Source organism: Pseudopipra pipra, chromosome 4, assembly GCF_036250125.1.
Source record: "Pseudopipra pipra isolate bDixPip1 chromosome 4, bDixPip1.hap1, whole genome shotgun sequence".
NCBI lineage: Eukaryota > Metazoa > Chordata > Aves > Passeriformes > Pipridae > Pseudopipra > Pseudopipra pipra.
In genome coordinates this window covers 9,726,346-9,748,970 of record NC_087552.1, presented here as the reverse complement: position 1 = coordinate 9,748,970, position 22,625 = coordinate 9,726,346, and the positions used below count along the sequence as shown (strand labels likewise).

Sequence of the window (22,625 nt, the reverse complement as noted above, 5' to 3'; positions counted from 1 at the left end):
CAACACTCATTGTATTTAGCCCATGTCCCCTTTAATAGAGAGCTAACAATATTTACCACATATTTATGTTAAAATCACAGATTTGAGGATTCATTCACAATTCTCTCTTTTATGTAATTATGATTGTGAAAAACGCAGATGCCTCATTGAATGTGCACACTTAAAATGCTGCAATTGTATTCACATCTGGACAATATTTAAAGCCATATAATACATATAAATAGAGTCCTCAAGCCACTCTGAAATGCCTAACACCTGGCAAATGAGATAGCAACTCATAGTAGTTTAAACACTGTATTTTAATTCACTTTTCTGAGACAGTCAGGCTATGTAATTACTAACTCATAAAGTTGAAAATATGACTGAATAAAACATTCCCCTTCAGATATATCTGACAGAGTGCACAGGTAATGTTTAAACACTTGTACTTGATGTCTTATGTCTTAACATATGCTTCCTTCATCTTCTTGATTACTCTTTTCAGTTTCTTTTTCATGCCCTTTCTCATTTTGATGCCATTTGCCTGGCCAATTACCTGGCATCCCCTCATTCTTTTTGATTACTCTTCCACTCCCCATTATGTTTTCCTCACTTTGCTTCATTTTGTTCTGACAATTTCATCCTGTACTTTCCACATTCCTTTGAGCATGCTTGATGGAAAATGAGTGCTTTTATTCTGTATTACCACCTGAGTCTGAATTGTGGTTGCATCTAATGAAAGAAGCCAGGCCTCCTTGTCATTTGGAGTGTCATTGACTGTGTCAGATAATCCCATGCTGTGACCACAAGAAACAGATAAAGAGGAAGTTTTGTGCATCTCTTCCAGACTGAAGTAAGAGGAATAGGAATGAGAACTCGTTCTTGCTGTTTTTTCACAGTCTCGGTGGCACCTCTATATAGTTCCTCCTGCTACTTACAATTTTTCATGTAACTAAGCAAAATATAAGATACAAATATCACTAAAGGCAGCAGGGCTGCGTAGAGGAGGGAAATCTAAAGAAAAATATTGTCTGCAGCTTGATATATAGAATCTTTAATGGGTGTTTACGTTGTAAGAGGAGTAAAAATGGATGATGTTTTAAACAATGTTTCAAATGTGATTCCAATTTAGCTCATTAAAGGTGAATGAATAACCAAATTAATAATTTATACGAGGAAAGATATAAAATATTCATCACATTATGGTATTTCTACATTATTGTGTGCCACATACAACACAATCAGAGTGCTGGTGAGAATGCTACATTCCAGGAGCCCTATGGAGCCACTGTTCATTCCTCACAGTGCTGTAAGACAGGTACTGCAGAGTCCACACTTCCAAACTAGTCACTGAATGATTTTTTTTTTTCCTAAGGGGAAAGCTTTAACAAAACTGTGGCTGTAGGAAAAATGCCAGGTGTTCAAAAATGAAACATTTCAGTCAAAGTCAACTTTGGCACAACATCCACCGGGAAAGAAGACAAATTGTATTAATAATTTAGGAACTTGACTTGAGACATCAAAACAGGTACTTGGTTATCACACATTGGTGTGTCTGAGGATTTTTTTAATGCTTGTCTCATCTTATTTCTCTTCTATATCTCTCTTCTCTACCAATGAAAACCAACAACTATGCATACTCTCACGCACACACTTATTAAGCCTTTTTTCTTAGTCCTTAAGAAAGATGGGAGAAGAACTTCAAAAGTTGGAAAGTTCCACTGTATAGAAGACTGTTTTCCACATAGCTTCTCACACTGCTGTAGTTAAAGAGGTCCTATTGTTGCTTAGGGCTGAGGCCTGTCTTGGCAGTAGAGAAATAATGCTGTAATTCCTAGAATAAACAAACTGCACAGCACTGTAGTATTTGTCCAGCATATGGAAAACCTTCCAGAATTCTTTCACTTTTAGAATGTTGCCCCAGTGGCTATCCACTGCTAAAAGCTGGACTGGCTTAACAAGAAAACTGCACAATCTAAGTCTATATGCATGAAATTGTTCCATCATTCCTGCAGGTAAAAAGGGTTGCTTCTAACCATGAAGTATTGAAATCACATAGGGTACTGGGACAATGCTTCTGGCAGCAGTCTTTCAAACAAAGGATTCTACCTCTAGCATTCTCTTGCTTGGGTCAGGGATAATATCTGCTACACATATAATTCTTTCTCTGCATATGTTTTACAATAAGCAGTTGCTAGGTGTCTGTCAGTTCAGGTGAAATACATGTATATGTATGTTAAGTAGTAGCTATTCTGTTTGTTTCTCTCACTATTCTAAGTGGCATATTCTAATAAAGTGGTTTGTAAAAGCTTTACCCTAAAAGATCAGTGTTATTCCACAATGTGGATTATCGCCCATTAAAATAATGAAATCAATCACCAAAACTACAGTGGAGTTTCTGTCTGTATTTGTATGTGTGCATGATAGTTATACAAGAAAGCACCCATTTATAAAAATGGGCCATTTGGGTGATTAAGCAGATGTGCTCTTTACCCTATATCAGGACAAATTTCTGAAATGAACAGTCATCTGCTTCTGCAGATGGAGAGCTCTGAGGGAGGATTAGCGCTTTCCCATTGCTCTTTGTAAACAACCCCAGCCCCAGAGAAGCACAGAATTATCTCCAGTGACTAACTTACTATAAAATGAATGTGTCTGAGCACACAGTATGGTATGTGCAGCCTGTATGGTATGTGCAGGCACAGAGAAAGAATTTCAATGAATTTTACACACACACACAATAGAAACTTTCCATTATTGTACTTAGCAAGAAGCAACAAATGCAGTTTAATGGTCTTAAAGTAAACTAATTGTCATTTATTTTCCCACCTGTAAAAAGAAGAAAACCCCATACAATTACTCTAATGAGTTCTGTGATACTGAGAAATAATTTAGTTCTTTAAATGATGGCTACTGAGCCGGGGAAAGTCACCAAGGTAGGAGGAAATACAGTACAAATAAGAAAAGATTAGTAGTCTGCCAGTTTACTGTTTGACCACTAGGCACAACTGACACTAGTTTGTATTACAAATAACCACAGAGCCACAAGTGGTAAGATATCAATTATAATAAGTTTGACCAAAACCAGAAAGTAATTTTTAAATCTCATACAATAAATATAATGATGCTCTCATTTGAAGAATGAAGATAGTATGTAAAGAACAAGCTGCCAAAACAACTGAATAAAACCATTATACCACTTTTTGGGACGAATTTATGTGAATTTGCCTAATGAAATCAGTATTGCATACTTCAGAGTAAAAGATAAGGATTAAGGAAGACTACATTTAATCCTCAAGGAGTATAGAACATTCTTACTGCAAATTGTAGTGCTGGCTTCATTCCTCTCACCGTGGATGCTCTGCAACCAGCTGGTTTGAAAATTGAAAACACTCAAAACTAGTGTTGGAGACCCTGTGCTAGGATACACATGCAGAAGTCTAGGGCTAATGGCTTTCTGGAAGCCCTGGGGAATATGTTAGCATTTCTACAGCTGACAAAACAACTGCAGAGCAACAATTGTAAAAATCAAAATAACTGCCAAAGATTTTATCAAACTAACTTGCCAAATTTATTGCAAAGCTGCTAATTAGTACACAATGAGAGGATGGTACAATATATTTTGTATCTTAATATTGAGAAATTAATGAAGCAACCAGAACAAATACTACAAAAGAGCTAAACAAATCAAACCAGGCACCAGAATCTTATCTCTATTATTTAAATTCAATACTTAAAAACCTTTTGCTTGAGCAAACTTTCCTTGTTTACAAGTTTTTCCCTGAAGAGGTTTATTTCTTCAAAATAATAAAATAAACACAACCAAATGGTAACTAATATTATTAAAATAGAGTCAAGCATAAATTTGGAAAGCCTTCTAAAAAGTCTAATAAAAAGAATATGACCCACTACAGTTAATGTTTATTCAGCAGCATCAGATTTATGACTACTAACACTGTACATTAAAGCAAATACAACAGGTAAATTTTACAAACTAGACATTTAAAGTGATAGAGTAAATTAAAATTAATTAATTTAGACAAGATTCAGAACTACATACATAAACAAAAATTTTCACAAGCTTGTACAATGCAGCTGAGTGCCACAAAACTGTCAGCCGGGAAAACACTCTGAGCAAGAAGTTCCAGCATTTTGAACCTACTTGATTTATAAACCAGCTGTTGCTCTCTTTAGGAAAGGCATTGTAAATAGAGTGTTCTTGTTTTGAAGGAAAAAGCCCGAACTGACAAAACTAATGAGAAAATGCATTTTTCCTGTACAAAAAGCAGGGAGAAAAATCAATACAAATAATCCTTCCCCAGAATCCTTTAACCAGTGGGAGGACTTGCAGGTCCATTTGGGTGCCAAATGTGAGGCAAAAGGGGAAAGGTGCTATCAGAAGCTACAGACATACAAACAGATGTCTGACAGGTCTGAAGGCAGACTCCTGAGTCTTGCTGCTAAGTACACTCTTATTTTTTTCTGCCAACACAAAGAGAGGTACTGGGGACATTGTGAAGTGTAACATTTTCTGAGATCGTATACAAAACTAGTGAGAAGATGCTGTAAGCAACTACTGAGCAATTTTACTTGTAGTTTGAATCGCTTTTAATCAAAAACTTCACAGCAGAACAATTCTTTGACAGAACACAGTCAGAAATATACATGCAGGTGTTCTGTTTTAAATGCTTTCTGTATTTAAAAATACGCTTTCTTAATATGCTACCTTGCGCTTTGTGTTATGTTTACTTAGAAATCTGTGATAAAAATCATGGTGCTTTCACTCAAACTATGAATTAAGTAACCACTACATGTTCTGAAAATGCTATCATAACAGCAAGGTCTGTAACAAAACCCACAAGACCACATTTACTATGCAGTAGTGGGAACAGCATCTCCACAGATGTATATCTCTGCTCTCCTCCCTTACCTGTCCCTGGATGTCTATTCTGATCTGTATATGCAAATCAATTACCTTTTATCTAAATTTTCTCTTACTTTTTGGGGCAGCCTTTAGGTAGGCCTTGTATAAACCCAGAACTAACTAGGGAGAAATAAAGCTTCAGTACAGATTAGATGCATGCAAATAAATCTGATTTTTAAGATTATCTATTCCTCCCAGCAGAGTAAGGTCTAGAGATCTCTGTCACATTCCAGATCCACACCACTACACCTTTCCACCAACAGACCTGGTCACCTAGGATGAGACGAGGGAGATCCTCCACCATGTATTTTATTGAACAGAAAGGAAACATGGACCTACTCAGCACTTGGTTGGGGAAAAAAGTTAGTAAGTAATTTTTACCTAGTCACTAGTTTTTGATAGCCTTTTTGCAAACCGACATGAAACTGCCACATGTTCAAAAGAGCTCTCTTAATATTTTTTTTCCCCATCAATAATTGTCTGGTTTCATCCTCTGATGGTTCCAGTCACTTCAAGTAGAATTTACACAAGGGTTAAATTTGGCCTCATGTATCCTGTGGCTTGCAGTGAGAATGACCCACCTTTTCTGGCATTTGCTGTATTGTACAGAGAAGCAAGACTTTCTGCTCTTTTGGGAGTCCTTTGAACTTGTATAAAGTAGCTATTCCCAAGTGATTACTTCCTTTCTCAATTGATGTAACAAAAGCTCATCACACAAAAAAAGAGTCCCACAGTCATTTTTCTTTTGAACACAGAGGCAATGCTGAAAACATAAATTCACATGTGCAAAAGCTCTCATCTCTGGCTCCTTTCTGATACCTATTAGCTCCACAGGAAAGTAAGGGAAAGAAGCAAATTAAAGCTTCCTGCATCATCAGGTTGAATCACTCTTTTCCCTTTTAGTCTTGCAAGGATGCCACTGATAGCTAGAGAAAAGGAAGATCTTACCTGTAGTTCTTCAAATTATTACAGTTTAATGTTAAGTATAGAAGGAAGTCTAAAAGGGGAAAAAATTCCCCTTACTAGTAAGTGCAAGTCACTGCTTTTTTCTGCCTTTCTGTACCACCTCAGATAGGAAAGCAAATGTCTTTCAGCCTTCTTGTCCTTTCTTTTTCCATATAGGAATCACTTTTGTTCTCTGATGGTGATGATTTCTGTAAATTCATGTCCAGCAATATAAGCAGAATACCTACCAAAAATATAGTTGAGTAGGTAGAGGTTTCTTTAATAAAAACTGTATCTAAGTATGACCTATATTGAATAGGGAAGTCTACCATCTGCCAGTGTCTCCATTTCTATGCATGCTACTCAGTGGAAAACTTTAGAATACATCAGATATTTAAAACAAAACAAAACAAAACGAAAAAACCCAGCCTCTTTCTACAGTAAAAGTAACTGTAAGGGAACCCCAAAATTAATCCAGAAAGCTTCACAGGCCTTTATTATTATTAGTATGTCATCAGTCTGGCTTCTGGTTGGATTAGAGCCACCTCCTGCCTTCAGGTCCTCACTACTAGTGCTACTTGAGCATTTTAGGTATTCCTTTATCCGTCAAATTCACAAGTAATCCCTGAAATTATGACTGCCTTCAATGAGCTCATGCTGACAGATCCAGCTTCCTCTGGTTTATTCTTAGTCCTCAAACCCCAGTTTACATCTCTTTCTACTTAGTGGCCCATTATGAGAAGATGGAGAATGGTCCAAATTGTAGCCCCACAGGCTGTGCAGGTAGGACACTTCCACAGCTAATGGACGTGGTGGATCCCTTCTCCCTCACAGTTGGGAAATTCTATAAACTGACTTTCCACTTCTTGAGCAAGTTTTCTAATCAACAGGCTGTTTTGTAAGAGTTAGGAAAACCTCCCTATTGCCTTATTACATTTCAGGTCGAACTCAGTGCTATTTGTCAGTGTTCTTTTCAGCTTGAGGATCACAAGGCCTAATGGATTTGCTCTTTCAGAAGATTTAAAGAGGTTTAAACTTTAGAAATTACAGTTTAAGTGCCTGTTGCACTGATGACCTTATGCATCTATCAGCTAGAGCTCTAAATTTTTGGAGCTTGTGGGGCAATACAGCTTTATTTACCAACTATATAGATAGTTCCAGAGGAGAACACCTTCGACTGCAGTAGGATGAAAGAAAGCAAGTCATCTCAAACTCAACTAATTCTTGATTATTTATCACAGAGGCCATCAGAAGAAATACTCCTGCATCTACTCATAAGAATGTACTTTCTTAAGAATGTACTTACATCTACTTTCCATGATAACAGAAGAATACATTAGATTATTTCCTTCTTGAAATGTAAACATCTCTATGTTTGAAAATTTGGGATGGATAAATATTAAAAAAAAATCTCAGACACAATTTTACCTATAATTTATCCATAATTTTATCAATTAATTAATTTGGCAAAATGCTAACATATACATCATGGATGTGACTTAACAGCTTGTTTTCCACCTTGGCAGGAAAAGATGGATTTGTACTATCCAGATGAACTGAAAAAGTTAAAGCAGTATCCAGCAGATATCCTTCAGTTTAATACAATTATCCAGGTGTTAAAGGAAGCTGCAGATTTGTGATTCAAGACGAGACTGTCAACAGGAAATAATAATAGGAAAAAAAAAAGGCATTTGCAGTGCTAATAAATACAGGGATACATTCCAAGCATTCTGGACATTTTAACCATATCCTGATAGGCATGGTAAAATAAGGCAAGATACAAAATCGAATTATCAAAAGTGCTGTCAACTCTATTTTTCTCATCAGTACAGGAAAAGCTAAGATGCTAAAAGCATTCTTCTAACAGTCAGCTACACACCTGCCTTTGAGATGTCAGCTTAGTATTGGTAATTTTATCAATTGTCATCCTCTGTCTAAACTGCCTGTAGGGAAGAAGGTGACTGAGAAGTTTATGTTAAACAGCTGTTATGCCATCTGGCATCTCTGACTTCCACGACCCTTTTCAATCTGGCTTCCAGCCTAGGTAAGGTACAAAGTCTACACTGGCTTAATTGGTCTATGATCTACTCTTGGCAAAAACAGAGGTCAAGTTTCCACGCTGATTATTGTAGATTTGTCAGCAACCTGTTAACGTGAATCGTTAAGTTTTGTTGACTCATCTGTGGACACTGGCAAGGATGGCCAGAAATCAGTGCAATGACCTCTCCTCTCCGGGAGGTCTCAGAGGGTGATGTCCGACAATTGCTCCTCTGCCCAGAGGGTTCTCATAAACAGGTTGGTTTTTCATCATTCCACTCTGTTGCCTTTCTTCTTCAATGTTTACATGAAGCTGCTCAGGGACAGAGCAAGACCATTTGGGCCTGTCATTTCATCAGTACACACACAACATTTACCTTTGCTAATTGTGCTTTTCCATCTGATGCAGATGGTCAGGCTGACTCATCGACTAGTTTGGAGACAGGGGCAGGCAGACTGGCTAAATTCTGTTTTCACTACCTATTTATTTTTAAGAAAGCTTTTAAAGACTGGGAAAAAGCAGAAGGTAAGGCTTGGCTTGGAATATGCTAAGTCACAGCTGTAGGTTTAAAATTTAAAAGAATTATTTGACTCAGTTACATAGAAAGGCCACTCTCAAAAGAGCAAGAGAGCCACTAACTACACTGTTTGAAATGAGGAGAAAATAAAAAAATTTCTTAGTCCACAAGGAATACTTCAATCCCGAAAATGTTAATTTAGCTATTTATCCTAGACTTTTTCCTACAATTCTAAAATACATACACTGTATTAGGGTCAAAGCAGTAGTATATCTTCTTCTATTTGTTAATATCTTTAGTTTGCAAACCAAGAGTTTCATACTGGAGGCTGCTTATGAGGTATTAAATAAAGCAGTAGACAGTGCTGGAAAAGCATAACTGCTAGTGATTACTTGCTAATAAAAAGAATACTAATTATTTATGAGAAGTTCAGGCAATTATTCAATTATTCAATTATTTCAAGTTAAATTATCAATAGTTCATTACTGAATCAAAAAATATACCTATTTTTTTCACTAACCTCTTTGCTGAAATAAAGCTTTTACTGCATCAATCTATTAGACTTCCTTCACAGATCTTGGAAATTACTTTGCAGCACCTCATAAAGCATATGGAGTAAACCAGCAATCTCTGAGCTGTATTATGTTTGTCAGTCACGGCTTTCCAATGAAATTTGCCACTTGTTTTGGAGAACTGTTCCACACATACCACCTTAGGAGCTAAGCAATATTTAAACTTAACAGCCTTAACATTAATAGAAATTTCATATTGAAATTGGGCACCCAGAGGCAGAGCTTTACCCAGAAGCAGAGCTTTACATAAATACAATCTACAGAGCAAAAACTATTTTAAAAATAATAAGCAAGCACACTGCAGATCAGCAGATAGCATGCCCCAAAACAACTATCACCATAAAAAGAATACATTTCATAGAAATAGATTTTTAGACTGTGCCCAAGACCAAACATTTGCCTGTTTGGTATTTTACCCACACACTAAATCACATGCATTAATTTATACATTATTCTATTTGATCCAGTGTTCTCATTTCTTCTCCAAAGCCCTTCCTGCCCTGCCCCTCATTGCAGAAGGCCTAAATTATCAGTGGTTATGAAGTGCCAAAGGATACTGAAGAAGAAAAGGGCAGAGACCTCAGGATGATGTGAGAGAAGGTAAAACACAGAGTGTTTCCTGGCCCTCATAACTGCAGAATAGACTGGAAACTGCCCAACCTCTCCTCTCTAGCTGTCCATCCTCATCGTGAGCTCCTGCTTGAGGTTTTAATACTAATTCAAGTATTTCTAGCAGCAACTAAAACCAAAAAAAAATATCTTCCTTCTGTGAGATGTGGAGAACAAAAGTCAAGAAAACAGTTGAGGACTCAAAACTTTTCCCTGATCAGACAAGAGACAGAAGAGTGTGCTTCCCTGCTCTGCCCCAACCAACCCGTTTTATGGGAGGGAAACTGAAAGGGAAAGCATAAGAAGCTTCTAATAAGAAAGCTCACAGTCTATAGGAGGAAAACATTTTTAATTAACGTGAACATCAACATTGTTCTTGCTCCTTGAACAATACTGGCCAGAGGAATACCATTTGGCTACTCCTGTTTCTTGGGAAATGAAACATTAATGTCACCTGAGCAACATCATATCCTTCAGAATCCCTGAACCACTTGAGTATCAACATTTTTTTCATACATTTGACCTCATAAATGATCAGTAGAGGTATTCAAATTTGAAAGCATGACTGCAAGCATGAAGTAAGATTTGGGTAAAGCAAGATCATTATCAACATATAAAATATATTCCATTCTCTTGCAAAAAATTCTGTATGTGGGTATCTAGCAGAGGTAAGATGTATCTGAGGGTATATCTGTGTGTTGCACATAATACAAAAGTATTTCTAAACTTAAGATTTCATTAAAATTATCAATAATTCAAAAGGTAAGCTATTAAAAGAATATGAAAAAAATGGGTAAAACAAAGCAGTACATGAATATGAAAAATCATATTAATTTAAGATTAATGTAAAAGATTTCCAAACATGGAAGAACAGACATGAGAGGCATCAGCTTTCTCCTGTTACTGATTCTATGCATTAATCATGAAGACATGATAAAAGCCTTTTAGTGACCAAGATACCACCTTAGAGAAAAGTGATTCTAGAAGATAAAGATTTCCTTTTTCCTCCTGGTGTCACTACAGGGCTGAGTTAAGGTTGAGTGTCTCGAGTCTCTGCTTCTGTAATTTAAATCCACTTAAAATCTTCTTTCTGAAATACATTGCAAATGTAAAAAAAATAATAAATTGTATCCTTGCCTATAAATTTTTAATAAATACCGTTGCATAAGATTGTGTTTTTGAAAGGTGTTATTTTAGATTTTTTATGGTGAGGGACAACAAATACACCTTCCCCTCTCTTCTACCCCAAATTCCATATTTTCCACTTTGCTGGTATGTCTTTACATGAAAGAAGAATAATTTACTCACTTGAAAGCCCATTAGTTAGTACATGAGTTTATTGCTCCTTTAGAGAACTCCATTGCCCTAGGTATGCACAGAAAGCTTCAGTTTTCTATAGCACTTTTAACAGAAGAAATCTCCACTTACATATTTTGCTTCTAAATTGACAAAGTGGTGTAAAATGTCCTGTAGAAGTCATGAGGAGAAAATGTATCAACTCCAGTTTTGAAAGCAGATAAGTGCTTGGATGGAACTTCAGTTCAACATCTTTATAATGAAAAAAACTTATACTCCCACCTATTTATTTGACAGTAGGCAGTTTTTAACATTTACAGTTACCTTAAGCAACTCACTAATGGAACTTCAAAGCCTTCAGAAAGAAATTAAAGTAGGTTTCTAAGTCTCTGGCTATACAACAAATATGAGAAATACAGCAAATTACAGTGATAGTTTGAATAATATTAGTATTTAGTTAAACATGTACTGCATAAATTAATTATTTCAGAGTTCTAATTAAAAACTATTAAAAATTTAAAAACCTTTATTTTTCTCTGGAAAATTTAACATTTCCATCCTACTATGAATATTCAAGCTTTTATCAGTCCCTACCAAGAGAGGTGAATATTGCAGTGTGGAAATCCACTGTTCACCAGAATAAATAGTCAGCTCTCCCACTGCTGCAAAGCTGAGTTTCAGAAGTCTCATCTACAACACAAAATCATAAAATATCTATATTTCCAAAAGATTTTCAACACCTAGCAACACAAAGTTAACTCAATTACAATAGTTATTACAGAAGTTGATGTCATTTGTTTTTTTTAAAGTACTGACATTTACTGCCAAATACCATCCTTTACTGAAGATAGACATAAGGCCACACATTAGTCTCCTCTTTGCACACAGAAGCAAATGTTGCTGCTACCTGAGTAACAAAACTAATGGATTAGTATGTAAACAGAATACAAGAAAAAGTATTTCCCAAGGAAAAAACAGTCGGAAAGGAGGCCTTCAACGGTGATTCTATTGATTCTATTACATTGAACATTTTTTATATATATGTTTATATTGATAGTATTTAATTCTTAATTAACTGTACTGATAAAAATAGTTGTCTGTATTTTAATTAAGACTTAGTTTTTTTTAACTGTGGTTTTAACTTTTTTTTAGTTATGATTTTCTCCCAGAAATTTGTCTCCATGATTCATTATTTTAATAGAAATAATTGCTCAGACAGAACTCACTGCTGGTTTAAATTTTGTTTTTCTCATCTGAATTATAGGAAACTCAGACAAAGTATAGAAGGGCAAAAAAATTTTGGCCTGATGATGTTGTTTTCTACAGCATGGATAAACAGAATAAGCAGTAATGTAGCAGTTCTGAGTATCAAGAAACTGAAAAAAGGTTACTATTTTCTATCCAAAAACTTTTATTTCTGAAAGTCTTTAATGTATAAGCAACAACAACAAAGAAGTATGATAATTTATTTTCACTTATTTTCAAAGAGGGTTTTTTTTTTTGTTCTTGTTGTTATTTTTTTCCTTCTGATTAGTGCATAGAGGGCTAAGCATTACTGGTCAGTGAGTTAATATGTCTAAGATTATATGAATTAGAGACTTTTGTTAGTGAAATATTTTTCAGTTTTAAAAACTGTTATTGCCCAAATGCCCCAGGTCTCTCTATCATACTCCATCACTCACATAAAAATCATACTGGCAATCATATTGTAGGTTACATTTATATGGAAAATACTTCTAAGTACATACTTTGAACACATTAGCATTTCAAGTGATCAAAGAACAGCAAGAGTTTCAACTTTTAAGCCTGAGAGTGTTAGCAATAACACTCTTTATCATTTAGGAAACTGATATTTTAAAGTGGTTTTAAAATTAAATTATTGCAGTAAATGTAATGCCATATCAGTCAGGAAATCAGTCAGAACCTCAGCCCTTGTACTACCATAAAATGACTAGCTATCAACCCTAGCATCATAAAGACAGCCAGCAATGGTGTGCTTGTCTTAATCCCATTTATATGGCTCTGTTGGGCATGACTGGCAATGTCCATCTCTATATAAAACAGAATTGTCAGAAAGACACAGAACTGTTTTACTCTTGTATTGGACATGGTCCAGGCCTATAAAAAAAAATAACATTTTGTGTCATACTGACTTCACAACACATTTTTGTCTTGCATAGTGTTGACCTACTTGGATGGGTGACAACTGCATCTACCAATGCCCAGTGGATATTAATGCTTCTACTGCTAAAGTGCAAAGAATGGTTGAAACTAATTTCTCGTAATATTAAAGACTAAAGCATTGTTTAAAGAAAAGAGAGGAAGAAAATCCCCTTAAATGAAAATTATGCAAAGTATACATTAAACAGCATGGATTCCCCAAACTGCAACTCCTTTCCATGAGAGAGACCTGACATCACAAGGTTAAAAAAAATAAAAAAATCAAGTCCTCGGCTTACAAAGCATCTGTAAAACGTCTCTCAAATATATGCACAGAAAGTGAGAACTAAAAACAGAGCTAATCTAAATATTTATTTAAATACAGTTTGGGTTTTCATTGTCCTCTAGCTATACCTATATAAAGTTTTTCAACTCTGTTTAGTCTGCAACATTGTGAGGGGAAAAAAAAGGAAAGAGACTTTTAGTTATTTTATGTTAATCAATACTGAGTCAAAGCAAACATCTAACTTCATCACAGTCTGTTTCTGAACTCAGTGGCTCATGAAGCCAAGTTCAGAAGTGACTTACACGGGCATCAGAACCTCTGTACACTGAGTACACAGTACACACAAAGAACAATAGAAAATGCTGATAGTGTGGCACTATGTTTGGCTTTAAGGGTTAGTTTGGGAAGTGAAATATGCTCCAGTGACCAGAAATGCCACTGCAACCTCAGGGAGTTCTGATTCCTGATCCTGAATGAGTAGTGTATTTATAAACATATAAAAATCCCTGTGAGGATTTAAACTTTGGAGTAATAAAGCACTGCTGTAAAACATGTTGTTGTGTCAAAACATCACTACTTGCTCTTCAGAAAAAACATTTTTACATTCTTTGGAAGTTCTTTAAGAGCCACTCTGAACAGTTCAGTAACTTAGATGTTTGAGAAAATATCTGTTTGCCTCTTCAAGTAATCCAAAGACCTGCAAGCTCCTATAGATGAGACTGTCTTATCATTTGATGGTAACAAAACATGAGTTGCTCAGTATAAGCAGAAATTCTAACATCCACCTTCCATAAAAATGATAAAAACCTAACTAGAACATTAAAGGCAAAATGGTTATAATGATTAATTCTGGAATCTTTTAAAAGATGGTAGCCTAAATATTTTTAATAGTCGATACCAAAAATCCAGTTGCCTGGGAACAGAGTTATCCTAAGTGATCTCAGTATTCCATTTTATGAGAGTTATCATGTTGTTCAAACACAAGCATAAAAACAATGCGCTCCCATAAACACAGAAGAAACACAGACTTAATATTTCCTTTACTATATGCTGCTTTACAAACATTACCCTAAAATTCAAGTCCTCTTCTGAAAACTGGGGGTTTTTCCTGATCCACCATAATATTAATACTGCTCTTAATCCATATATTGTTCATCAACATGAGGTATTTCCACTTACAAAAAGTAACCTATTCTACATCAGGACTTAATATTACAGAACAAGTAAGAGTTCACATCAAATATTTGAGCTGGAAAGTTGGCTTAAGTTTTGCTTCTCCAGTGCAGAATTATTTTAAAGTTGTGGGCTTATGTGACAAAAAATTAAGACCAAAAAAAAAAAGGAAGTAAAACCTGTATGACACCTTTTTTCTTTTAATATGGAGTGTTTTTCTATTCCTCAAACTATCCTTCACTGCTCATATATAAAATTTGGACTAGCCGTCATTAAGATTCCAATTTCCAGACTATAAATTTAAAAATCTCTTTGAGAGATATGGAGCCCTTGTTTAATTCAAGATTTTTTGTTAAGAGATGGTGAGTTCATGCAATTTTCAGGGGTGACCCTAAAGTGTTTGTCCAGTAACATCTCTGACAACTGATTTAACAAAGCTCTACTGTAAGAAAATAATTCCTTCTCAGACTTGGCAGAGAAGGCATAAAAATGGATTACACAGGGAAAGAACACTGGGCTATTTTTCCTATATTAAAATAACCCTTTGCTTGTCACCAGTAATATTTCTTATTTTAAGCACAGTCAGTGCAGCAGGCATTTTTCAAGTCACCCCAGTCCTCATACCTGTAAGATATCATGAGTGGAGGGGTAGGAGGAAGGGCAATTTCTCTGGCTTCCAAGTTAGCCAAGAAATAAAAAAGCCAATGAGTAACTGTCTTTTCTAATTATGAAATAGCCAGATAATTCATTGTGGGAATGCAATGCAACAGAAATACTTTATGGTGTACATTTTCATATTTTATGAGTAATATACATATGAGGAACATTAAGATCAGAAGCATAACGATATTGCCCTCTATGCTATTTTTTTCCATACAGCTGTCATCCTCTCCTGGGACACTAGTAGCAGTTAAAAAGGAGTGAGAAGCTGCCTTTAAAACAATTTTTGTGTCTGCACTGAGTTCATCAGTGGCAAAAGCTGGAGAATGTTGAATGTAAAAGCTCACCTACCTGTTAAGGTCTGCAGTTTATGTGAGTAATAAATAGAATCATAGAATCATTAAGGTTGGAAAAGAACTCCAAGTTCATCTAGTCCAACTGCTAACCCAACACTCCTGTGTTCACCACTAAAGCATGTCCCCAGGTGTTAAATCTACCCCGTTTTTTAACACTTCCAGAGATGGTGATTCCACCACTTCCCTGGGCAGCCTGTTCCAGTGAGTTATTCTTTTCTTCCTTGAAAGTATCTGAAATAGTGGTAAGAGGAAAAAAAAAATCTTAAAAAATGTTTGTATCTTTAAAGCAGTCAAAAGACTTTCACTAGCTGTGAATTAGAAAGGGGGGAATAGTATCTAAATCAACAGTGAGTAGATTTAATAGTGCTAAATAAACTAGTAGTGGTCATGTAGTAGCACTTTTAGATGCACATCCAGTGTCATTGGCTTTGCTCTTGTCTATTGTACAAAATCACGAATTAGCTAGCCAGAACCAAGATAATCTAAGATTGAAATATCTAGAGGGTTCCTAAATATCTCACAGGTCTGCAGTATCCCATAAAACAGATTTCTCCATCAGATACTATTTCTGGCAATGTGTCATAAAGCTATTATTTTTAATACATTATTACACCTATCAGGGTACTCCAGATCCCACAACAGATCAATAGGTCATACAAGTGTAAATTACTGTAATCAGATAACAACAGTACAATCACACAAAAATATTCTTCAGATTCCCTAACAGTGGACAATTTTTAAGACTGATTGGGCATTAAAAAAGCTGATATTGTATAAAAGTATAACTTGCTACAGTTCAGGAAAACTTGGGAGTTACCAGGGGCAATTATTTTGGCAGAAGAAGAAAAGACAACCTGGAGTTGCAAATGGAAAAAAATAGATATTATTCCAATGGAAAAATTATAAAAGTTACCCAAGACTCAGAAAACTTAAGCAGAAAAAAATATTACAAAATTAGCAAGCCGTTTATCAATATTTTCCAGTTATTATGTAAATTAATCCATAACACCCCAGTGAAAATATTTTTTCAATGCACAACTTGCCAGAACAAATTAAAATTTCATTAATGCTTTGGGATTTTGCCATGGAAATATTAACTAAACAGCTTTACATTTGTGGCACAAGCATGAGATATTTAGGCCAATGAGCTATAGAATGACAGGGCAATAAACACTATTTTATCAGTTATTTGTGTTCTACATATTTGTTAAAAGAGACATGGATAAAGAAACGTTATTTTTGAGGAACATTTCCCTGTGTTTTACCTGCTCACTGCACAGGTACCTTCCTCCTCCACATCTCTTCTATGCTACCTCTCCATCTTAACTGCACTGACAAGACTTCCCCAGCTCCACTTTACTTTTTAAGCACCCTCCTAAGTTCTCTTTAAAATGTCAAAATTTCCTTTTCTCTCTTATTTTCTTCTTTTCTGCTTTTGTCATAACTTTTCATCTTTGCAGTGTTTAAAGGGATTCTATCCTATGATCTAATGGGATACACACGTTTTTATGCTTGAACTTCTTGCCCTTGTGTTACTTCACTTGGTTATGACTGTGACAAGTCCCATAGAAAGGGGGAACAGGTAAGACACACTTTTTTGGTTTTGAATATACTGCTTTAGCCTTTGTGGTTTAAAGAGCTAATATTTTTTTTTTCTTTTAAGCTCACACAAATGACATCAGATTTTGTTTCAAACAGCTGAATGTGATTCTCAAGCACAACCAACTTATTACCATGAAAACCAGGCATTTATGTGCTACACTTCTGTGTACACTCTATTTATCAATCACATGTCTTCACATGGTTTCAGGTCTCAGATTTGACTTCGACTTCTGGCTGTAGACTTGCAAAATTATTTCATATATCAACTTTCAACTAGTAAACTGAAATTATGTGAATTCTCTGGAGTTTCTTCCACCACTTTTAAAACAGAGCTGCAGGATTAATGCTTGTCACGGTTCTAAAGCCAGTTTCCCAAAACTTTTTTGGAATTGCATTCTGTACTTATTTTCCTTAGCAAGCTATGATTTATTGGCCAATTTCAACCCAGTTTGAGAGAAGAATAGAAATATCTAAAAGATAAAGTTTCTACATGCCCTCTGAAAAATCAGTAGAAGCCTGAAAAACTGATATAGGGAAAATACACACACGTTAAGTGTTTCCAACATGGAAAGGCAAGTGTGACTTCAACACTTAGATGTGTCTTCTAAGTGGCCAACACCAACACAGATACTTGCCAACCAGGCAAATTACATACCCATAATAAGGACACAAGGACACAAGGACAAGCCAAAACTACTGGCTAAAAAAGGAATAGTTAGGCAACTGGAAGTATCGTGGAGTTTTGGACTTCAAAGGGAATAAAGGAAAAGCTGGAGCAAGGGGTTAAGGAAAATAGGCTTTCATTTATGCACTTCACATTCTCTACCACTTAATGCAATGTCTCATGTTGACTATTAAACCTAATGCTAGTGAGTGGCAACTTCCGCAAACCTCGCATTTTAAAGCTCCAGAGCAGTAATATAGGAGGCAGGATATTTCTGGCATCAGCAGTGTTCTAAGGCTACAAAAGCTTATAATATGATGATCATTTCAAATACTCGCTGGGCTACTGAGGTGTGACCTAAACTATCCTATGATTCTAAGACAATTGTACAGTGAAAGCAAAAATGGTTTTACCACAAATCTCAGGCTTCAGTCAGGGCTCAGATTTTCTACCTACTGAAATTTAAATATGGATCACATACAGTCAAGTTCAAACTAGAATAGAAGGAGGGAAATAAAAGTCTTCTTTCTTTTTAGTTGCATGTAATCCTACCATTCTTTGTGTTTTGTAGTGGTCCCCATCTGAGAAAACCAAATAAAATGTATTAAAGCAGATTTCTCTATTGCCCTACATTACAGATAAAGCAACATGAAAGAAAAAATTTATGTCTGTGTCAAAAGCACTATAGAAAACCCGTGTATTCTTATATTAGAAGGAAATTCCCCAGTTGTGGATGAAAATGGCAAGATCTCCAAGGGTAAACATTATTTTCACTTACAGAAGGTCACAAATTTTGTTTTAAGAAATGTGGTGGTAAAAATATTACTGTTTAAGACTAAGAGGTCTAGCTAGGAAGTTACCTTTGCTAAAAGAACTTTCCTTTTGAAAGGAAAGCTAAGAGCTTGTGATTGTAACTCCCCACTTCTGAGCTAAGATAACACTGGGTGTGCTACCTTTGAGACATCTGTTGAACCTGTCCTAAACCATTCACTGAGGCTTTTAAAGTGCTTTGTAAGTTACTTCAAAGTTTTCCTTGTTATTAATGTTTTCCTAACTTGTTCTGAATTTTAGGCCTTCCTTCTAAATGTGCTAGGTGACTTCCATTCATGTAGAGTCCTATGGACCATGATCATTTTCAAATACTATGAATTGAGATATTTTTTTAAGGTAACTCTACAGCCAGTCTACAACAAATATCATCACATTATCCCGATTTAGATTTAGTTTATTTAAATATTCCAGACCTATATTTCCATTGCCCTAATAGCTAACAGAAATTGCTCTGTGATAATGCTGGTGACCACATGATCACCAATAATTTAAAAACTAGAAAACAAAATTATTAAGCATTTCAGCCTCATTTATTTCACTCACTCTTCCCTTATTCATGTGGTTAGGCACTGGAATCATACTTCCCTTTAGCTTCCCCCATTTTCAAATGTGATTTTACAGTATTCCCAGAAACTTTAATAGTCCTTATCTTGTCCAAACATTCTTATGTTATTATTTTATATCCATTCCTAACAATACCTACTTCCATGTTCCTCTACAATTCTGTTTTGATTTTCAGCTCACTGTAAGGCCCTGGTAAATACATGTTTGGTACCTTGCTCTTCTTTTCAACACCAAAGAGGCCATTACTGTGCATTTAGGTTGCTCCCTTTCCAAAACTGTCATCTGACCCTGGGTTCTTTTACTCCAAGTGAGATGTTTTCTTCAGGGAATTCCTCATATACAGACTAATAGATACTAACTTCAATTAATAATACTAACTTCATAGAGGGTTTTTCTAATCCAAATTTTTAAGGTTCTAAAGGTTTTATTTCTCTAGATATGCTTCATTGGCTCTCACAATCACTTTCACCCTAACTACTAAGATGTTCGATTGCAACTAGTTCCTCAGAAGTAGGTTTTAAAAGTGCTTCATCCCCAGTTTTACTTCCAAAAGAAGAAATGCTCACTTTCTTCATGGGAAAGTTACTTAACTCTGTGATACTGAAGTCCTGTTTGTGTATTCAAAGAGCTTGCTACAGCAACAAAGTGTACCCAAGGAAAAGTCACACCATTGAACACACTGCAAAACTCTTCACATACATTTATCAATCAGTACCTGTTGACTGGTGAAGTCCCTTTTCTAAAAACCAGAGCTATTCAAATCAAAATCCAAGATGTGATAAGAAAACAAAGACCAAAAGTACTTGAAGTAATAAGATGATTATTTCTCACAACATAAGGTGAGAAAAGAAAACAGAAATTACAGCACTGACATAAGACAGCATCTGCACTTTTCTTAGCACAGTCTGTCCCTAAGCAGTTCTTTAGCAATGTGGAACTATAACAGGGTCTGGGTGAACAAAAAAAAGGGTGATAATTAAGTAATTAAGCAGCATCTTGCTCTTCAGCCTGCAATCTGCTTGATGTATTCAGTGAGACTAACACATTACCTCCTGTGACATACAGGATCTCACTACAACTTCCAGTAGCGTTGACAGTGGAGCGCTCAGGTAGCTCCATATGCAGAAAGTGAAGCAATATTAATTGTAAAGCATGACTGGGACATAACTGCAGAACCAACTACCTGTACCTGATGCAAACAAAGCAACAATAAAGAACTTATTTAATTCTTTCCTTGTAATCTCCTTTAGGCAGTTCAAATAAAACCCCTAATTTTCAAATTTTTCCCCACATACTGTGGAAAAAACTACAAACACTGTTTTCAACACAAGCAGGACACTGACACTCAAATTATGAATTAAGAGTTTACTACTTCGATGACCTCATTCTCAGGTTTTCTGCATGCAATCCACTCCTGAGAGAATGTTCTGGGCCTGACTGTGTAATTTACACCCAGGCAAAGTGTAAATGATAAACCTCTAGTACTGTTTCACACAGAGATAATTACAATCTAACACTGTTTTGCATCCACTGTGAATAGGTGTAAATAACTCAAGAAGATATGATCTTATGGGAAACACAGTGAATAACTTCTTTTTTCCACAACTGTTTAGTTCTTTCAGTATTGAGAGGTTAAACAGACTGCATAACATCACGCTAAAAAAAATCATATTTATCATCAAGATCAACTGTAAAAATGCTAAAGGAAGCTTTTATCTATAGTTATCAATGTCTTTGTATATTTACCTATAGGGATTTTATTTGTTTCATTAATAATACTCTAAGAAGAATGACGATAGTAACACCTCCCAATCAAACACTGTCACTTTTTTTCAAATTTTTTGCCTAGTGATTAATTCATTCTATACACAAAAAGAAATCATAGAATGGTTTGGGTTGGAAGCAATCTCAAAGATCATCTACTTCCAATCCCCTGCCATGGGCAGGGACACCTTAAAATTCTCTTGCTCATTTCTTTGCTTGGTCAACGTGAAGAAAGTTGTGTTTGTTTTTAACAGGGATAGTGAAGCTTTTTTTAGCACTCTCCATCCTGCTGCAGACCTCCCTTTCTTTGAAGAGCTTTGAAGATGCAGCCAGTTGTCCTTCTGGCAGTGAGGTGCCCCCAGGAGGGCTGTACCTCCTGCTTTGTGTTGCTGGTCCTCTCCCCTCACACTTCCACACACAACTGTTCATCACCTCACCCCAGCTGAGCAATTAAGGGGTTCATTACATGAGTACAGCACCACTTGATGGCAGTACCCTCCTAATCCAGACAAGGTCTTTGAATACAACTCCCTGTAAAACAGGAGTTCTGCCCATGCAGAACTGGGCCTAAACAGATGGGTTTGTCTGCTGAAGCATTTTATTTGCATTTTGACCATGTGTCAGGGTTTCACCCCAGCCCCACACAGCCGCTCACTCAGTCACTCCCCCACCAGCAACAACAGCAAGAGTATCAGAAGGACAAAAGGTAGAAAACCTGTGGGTTAAACAGGTTTAAAAGGTAAAGTAGCACACAGAAGCAAAGCAAAACAAGGAATTCTTTCACTACTTCCCATGGGCAGGTAGGTGTTCAGTCATCCCCAGGAGAGAAGGGCCCCATCACACACAACGGTGACTTGGGAAGACAAACGCCATCACTCCAAATTTCCTTCCCTTCCTCCTTCTTCCTCACATTTTGTATATTGAACGTGATGTCATATGGTCAGGAATTATCCTTTTGGTCAATTTAATTCTGTTGGGAAATATGACACAGAATAAGTTTTTTGAGATGTTTGTTCTCAAATTATTGCCCATGAGAGAATATTCTTCCAGTTTGCCAACAAAACCACAAGAACAAAGAACACTCCAAAAGTCAATGAAGTACTTTGATGATGACAACCTCCTGAAGGGACACTGCAAAGAAATTCTGGATTTGTAAAAGCAGCTGGAGGAAGTATGTAATAAACTTACTAAAACTAATCTATCCTTAGTACTGATAGCTTTGTGGAAACCTGTTTTAAACCAAAACTAGTTTGATTTATTCCCCCCACTTTATATACTGAGCATGATGTCACCTCATATGAAATACAACATACCATATTCTTACCGTTTGCCAGTAAAACCACAAGAATGAAGAACACTTTGAAAATCAATGAAGTTCTTGATGATGATGACCCCCTTTGGTCAGCTAGAGTCACCTGTCACAGCTCTGTTCCCTCCCAACTTCCCGTGCATCTCCAGTCTCCTCACCAACATGGTTATACAAAAGACCCTGGTTCTGTGTAAGCCCTGTTCAGCAATAACAAAAACATCTCTCTATTATAAATCTTGTGCTTAGCTCAAACCCAAAATGCTGCCCCATACCAGCCACCAGTCAAAACCAGCACAACTGGTTTTTGAGAAGGATACATTTGCAGATCTTAACTTCCAAATAGCTGAGTTACCACCAGAAGGCACCATGATCACTG

General features: G+C 36.0%; 1 long non-coding RNA gene across 2 annotated transcripts in view; it reads right to left on the bottom strand.

Moving 5' to 3' along the window:
• LOC135412731 (uncharacterized) overlaps positions 1-22,625 on the bottom strand; it is a 91,406-nt gene that overhangs the window by 1,435 nt on the left and 67,346 nt on the right. Inside the window, exons 11-12 of one of the 2 annotated variants that reach the window (XR_010429924.1) lie at positions 11,475-11,570; positions 10,399-10,674 (exon numbers count right to left, since the gene is read on the bottom strand). The exons of the other annotated variant lie outside the window; for it this stretch is intronic. This is a non-coding gene — a long non-coding RNA (uncharacterized LOC135412731). Of the gene's footprint in view, positions 1-10,398; positions 10,675-11,474; positions 11,571-22,625 lie in introns of those variants that run through there. 2 annotated transcript variants of the gene reach the window in all.